The sequence below is a fragment of the Lactuca virosa genome, chromosome 3, assembly GCF_052849685.1.
Source record: "Lactuca virosa cultivar CGN04683 chromosome 3, Lactuca_virosa_CGN04683_v6, whole genome shotgun sequence".
Classification (NCBI taxonomy): domain Eukaryota; kingdom Viridiplantae; phylum Streptophyta; class Magnoliopsida; order Asterales; family Asteraceae; genus Lactuca; species Lactuca virosa.
Genome location: NC_136428.1, coordinates 147174827 through 147180821, shown reverse-complemented (window position 1 = coordinate 147180821; position 5995 = coordinate 147174827). Strand labels below are relative to the sequence as shown.

General features: G+C 32.4%; 1 long non-coding RNA gene across 1 annotated transcript; it reads right to left on the bottom strand.

Annotated features, from left to right (window-relative positions):
* Positions 1-1898: 1898 nt before the first annotated feature.
* On the bottom strand, positions 1899-3971 carry LOC145166680 (uncharacterized). Its single transcript, XR_013740657.1, has 2 exons — positions 3804-3971; positions 1899-2765 (listed from the first exon to the last, which is right to left on the bottom strand). It is a non-coding gene; the product is annotated as an uncharacterized LOC145166680 (long non-coding RNA).
* Between the last annotated feature and the right edge of the window lie 2024 nt (positions 3972-5995).

Here is a 5995-nt window from a genome sequence, read left to right as displayed (position 1 = left end):
CCTTCGTCCCATATTTATTGTCAAATTTTGACTTTTGAAGTCTTTATTCTTCAAATTTGATCTCAAATCTTTTTGTTTTTGATATGTAACACTTAATGCAAAATATATGAATGGATTGTGTTTTAAATGTCTTTTCATTGTTATAAGTTTTATCACGTAATTTATAACACAAATAAAAATATTTAAGGTCAAAGTATAAAAATAAAAACTTCAAAAGTAAAAAATAAACAATAAATATGGGACGGAGGGAGTATAATTTTTTTCCGTTTTACCTCCCAACTCCAGCATTTCACATTTTCATTTTTTTTCCTCCATGACTCTTACTTTTCAACCTTTAAAATGTTTCAACCCGACATGACACAACATATCTATAAGGTTTAAACCTTAACCCGAAACCCGACACGAAAATAAATAGGTTGACACGACACGACACGATAATTAAACGGATCGGGTTAGGGTCAAGCACTCTCAACCCGTTTAATGTCTTGACACGGCACGAACCCGACACGACATGACACGTTTGCCAGGTCTACGTTTAACCCACTTATTTTTCTCTTCCAACTACCACACTTTGATAAGTAATTTCTCATTCATTTCTAATCCGTTTTGGACGTGTGATATATCAAAACGAAGGTATCACGGAGGAGAACACGAACACATAACCATTTGTCCTTTTTGATTACATTGAAAGTTCGAACCATGCTCAAAAATGGAGAAAATCAATTTTTGGAAATTAATAAAATTAATTTTCCAACAAAAGTGAAAGGAAATAAAACTGTTTACTTGGTATACAGTCTGATAAATCTCAAGGAATGATGGATGTAATCTAAATTTATTTCAGTTATGGTTCATTGGCCTAATTTTTGTTCATTTCTAGTCTAATTATATACGCATGGATCGAGTTGAACAAGATCAAGCCAAATAATGTCGTTTATGTCATGAACATCCACACATCGGACTAACTCGTGACATTGTACTTGAAGATGTTTGAATGTAACTAGTTTCAAGATACGTGTGTTTGAACTTACAACTGGTTGAGTGGCATTAACTATTTGCAATATAAAAATATAGGGTTTTCTATTAATATGACCAAAATGAGGGTTGTTATGATACTATATGACACTTTTTAAGTACCACAAATTAACAACTTACTTTGTAAAAATGAATTTTGAGAAATAAAAATTGAAATGACAGAATTTTGTTCTAATCTAGCCACACCAAACTAAACCGAAACTCATTTATTTCCATAATCTCAATTAGGTAATCCCAAAGAAATCATAAGTTTTATCAAAATCGACATATAACACCGTCAAAGATTAACCATCATGGCCTATAATTTTGAGAAATTATAGCCGAAGAGGTCTTAATTTTGAAAAAATATGCTAATTTTCATAATTGTTTTGCTGACCATAACATCAAATCTTGACTACTTCTTTCAAAAGTATTTCAAAAAATATTACTTTAATTTGTGAAATTGTTTTGTTGAAAGGGCATCATAGTTCTCAAAACAACATCATACTTCGAAACTTTAGGTTTCACAAATTAGATAAGAAAATTGTGTGTATATCACAAAGCTTGCAGTATCTTCTATCACAGAAACACACTTCAATGGAAACTCTGTAAAGCGTAACGACTGAAACATTGACTTTGTAACATCTCATTTTTAGGGATAAATTAAATTTATTAAATAAAATTATAATAGTACTAAAAGAAATAGGTGTTGTTTGTGTTTGCTTATTTAAAACAATTTACTTTTTTGTTTAAAAATGTTTACCGACTTATACAGTTAAAAAAAATAGAGTTTTAAAAATATATTTGAACTTTTAAAATAAATAAAATAATAAAAGAGGTCGCAGGTTCTAATAAATTCAGGGGTTCCTAGCTTTAAAACTGAAAGATAAAAATAAAAAAGTGATCTTGAAATAGGGATGGCCTATAAATTACATAAAGTAACAAATCATTCAAGTCAAATTTCTCCTAAATAGTAATCTTGCCAAAATTATTAAGACAAAAGCATCTCAAAAGAAACTACAAATCATCACACACGTCGCTGTTTCCTGAGTCGACACCCGTTATGTGGCTTCCTAGTGGTATCCTCAATATACACAATCGGATTCCTATCTGATCTGGAATGCGTATATCCATCTCTAAACCCCAAAATCGCCAACTTTTTCCTTTTAAAAAAAGTAAACCCATTAACCTTCACAACAACCGACTTCAATCCCATACTTTTGGCCACACGTCCCACATGTTCAGCTGTTGCTTCAGCCGCATATTTTGACACCTTGGGCCCACCTTTCATTTCCGCCAAACATCCCGCCGATGCCCCCATTTTCTTATTCCCCTTTGAATCCGTTACAGTCACAAACGTGTTGTTTCTCATTAGTTTGATGTGGACTATATCCGCGTTTTGCTCGCTTCCGGATGAAGGATTGTCTTTCATTATTCCTCGGACAAAGTTCATGTCGCGAGTGAACGGCCGAGTGTCCCGATTGAACCGAAGCGGTTCAATCGGACGGTCTGTGCCGGAGAATCTCCGGCTCAGACCGTCAAAGTAGCCACCACCACCGCCGGTTCTGACCGGGGGTTGTTGGTTTGGACTGGTGGTGGTGGGGCCTCGCTCGAACTCGAACTCCTTTCGAGTAATGGAATGTATAGGACTTGCAAATTTTAACGAATTTGGTTTTGGAAAATTGAGTTTTGTTGCCAAATTAGCCAAGAATCTAGGCATGGTGTTGTGAAGAAAAGAGTTAGGAGTCTAATTCCTGCAAAATAAAGCGTGTTTTGTAAATGAAGAAATAGTTTTTGTTGGGTTGTTTTTCATTTTTTTCTATTGTAGTATTGTACTTTGAAAAATCTACTAAATTATAACAGCTATGTCATAAGGTACATATCAAACTTGAATGCTATAAAATGGTAGATTTTTCTGGGAAGAATGTCTTTAATATGAAAAAAATTACAAGTAGGATGCTATAATAAACAAATAAATGAAAGCATGTTCCTATTTTACTTGTTTTAGCCATAATACAATTTTTTAAAGTAGAATGCTTTAGAAAGAAAAAAAAAATTAACAGTACAATATTCTAACAAAAAGAATGTGAAGATAAACAAATAAATTCAAGTAGGTTTCTAGTTCTTGCATTCAGCCCTAATGTAAATTTAGTGTTAAATGCAACAAATAGCAATGGAATTTTATTGATTTGCTTATTAGAAATTTTGAAAAATTAATGTCTAACAAGTTAAACCACATTTTCTTGCATCTTAAATGGACGTGTGGCTTTATAAATTGGCAAACAAAGTACTGCACTTCTAGTGTTATCTACTTATGTTGATCATTCCTGATGATTTGTTTGTTACTTTTAAACAAGTTTTTTATTTGGTGCTAAGATACATAATGAAGTGGTTTTTCTTTTCCATAGTTAGCTTATTGAATCAGATAGGCCCATTCAAATCTTGTTAAAAAAACAGATGCACGAGTATCTTTTATCTTACTGGATCAGACATATGGATGATTAAGAGGTTTATTAAGTGAATTTTAAAACAACAGCCCAGACTAATATCAACAAAATAGATTATAAGCTTCATTGATTCCAATAAAATTCATGATTAAAAAATAGCATCAGCTTATCAAGAGGTGTACAGAACCAGAAAAAGAAAGTGGGATTCCAACCCAGAAATTAGGAACAAGAATTGAGCTCGAGATTCAAAATCGAAAAAGAAAGTCATATGCTTCATCGATTCCAGAAATCAAACATCATGTATCGATCCAGATGGTGTAACCGGATAAAGAAAGTCGGACTTACCAGATGAAGGAGCAGTAGCCGTAGCCGGCGCCGGCGATAGGAAGTCTGGAGCGGAGATAGGAGAAAGGTCGCAGCTCTTCTCTCAGTTGAAGGTTGTGAAGGGAATGAACCTAACGGCGTGAAAGAGGGTATTTCGATTGGGGGAGAACGGGGGTATTTCGGTAATTTTAACTTTAAAAGGCCAAAAGCTATTAAAAAGTCAGTCCTTACTTATGAAAAGTTGAATTTTGATTTTTGAGCAATACCAGAAAATTATTTCGAATAAATTCCATATTTCATATCCAAACGTTTTTTTTTTTTTTTTTTTTTTTTTTTTTTTTTTTTTAATAACGACCTTACTAAACCAATACTAGAAAGTAATACAAGACGATATGTTTATTGTTTTAATTTTCAATGAAATCCATAAAGGCATGTTCGTTATATGAAAATTTAAAATACTTATTCAATTAAATTTACACACAACAAAACAATATTCGGTTTTGTTTAGAGAAAACCAAACCCACCATAAAAGAAAGTATGGGTTTTGGTTTTTTTGCACATTGCATACAGTAACAATGTACTTCCAATCAATAAAGCGCAATCCAATGTTGTAGCGAAATGAAAGTATGTTGTTATCATGTGTAAAAATTAAGTACGTTGTTAAGATGGGTAGAAAAATTGATGCAAATTGAGATGTTTATGCTCAGATGTTTAACAAGGAAAACGAAAAAGCAGAAGATGCAAAACCGGCAACAGTGCCACCTGTTGCTACAAGTTAACAATATGATCCCATGGATTTTAAACATGGGGTTATCACTAGCAATTTCTATCACTAAATAGCAACCTACTTTTTCATTCTACTTTTTTTCTTTAATACTTTCAAATTTCCTTCCAATCAATTGGTCATAATATATGTTCTGATACATATAAAAAAAACAATACTAATAATAAATAGAATGATAGTAGTATTGATTAGAAAAATAACCAAGTCAAATATAATCAGATAACAATGAAACGACGGCTTTTAATTAAAGAAAGTTATGCAATAACACGAGAGACTTGATCACATTCTGGATTCCTAAGTGAAATAACTACCTTTTTTTCCGTTCTAAATTTAATGTGGTAAATTCAATCCTAAGCTTCTAACACTAATACTACATTTTTTTAAATGTCTAACAATTGTGTTTATGAATACACAACCATCACCTACGGCCTGGCGGCCTGGCGGCCTGCCATTTTGAAGTTTCATTGTGGTTTGTTAAACAAAACTAAATGTTCGTATAATATTAAGTAAAAACAACCCAATTTTTGCACATGAATATATATGTTAAAATAAAGAGTAAAATGTCCATGAATGTATATCATATATAAAATAAAAAAAGTCTAACGGGTGTTTGGGATTGCTTATTCAAAACAACTTATGATAAGTAAAAGTGTTTATCAGCTTTTCCAGTGTCAAAATGGAGTTCTATAAAAGGTGTTTGGATTAGCTTATCCGGTATCAAAACATAATAAGTTGATATGTTGTTTTTTAGTGAATGGCAATTTATGCTTATAGATGTGAAATGACCAATAAGGATAGGATATATATAGAAATATAGTTACAATAGGGTTAATATGGTAAATTAGTTTAAATAAGTCAAAAGTTATTTTAAATAAGTTATAACACATGAACTTATTAAAAACTCCTTATTTAAGCCAACAACTGTTTGACACTTTTATTTTTAATCCATCTAAACACTAAAAACAGCTTATTAGCGATGTCAAACCGCAATAACCTAATAAGCACCTTAAATAAGCAATCTCAAACACCCCCTAAATGGGACATTTTGGACATGCACCCATGCTATTCGTGTAAATCTCATACAACATGTTACAACCTAAAGGGTGGTAGAACCAATGGACATATTAAAGAAAACACAAACATTACAATACAGTTCATCACATTGGGCATATACTTATGTAATGTAATCTAAATAGAACATACCTCCGAATATATAAAGTGACAAGTACTCTCATCAATCTTCCTAGGACAAAAGGGTGATCAACTAGTATCGATTCATCCTTCCGAATATATAAAGTGACAAATACTCTCATCAAGGGAATCGACCAAAGGGCATGAATGTGGGTGGGCATGTCCTCTCCTTATCATAGGCACCACAGAGACCTCAACCAAATCAAAGGGTTCCCATATCTTTGTGTACACGTCTTGT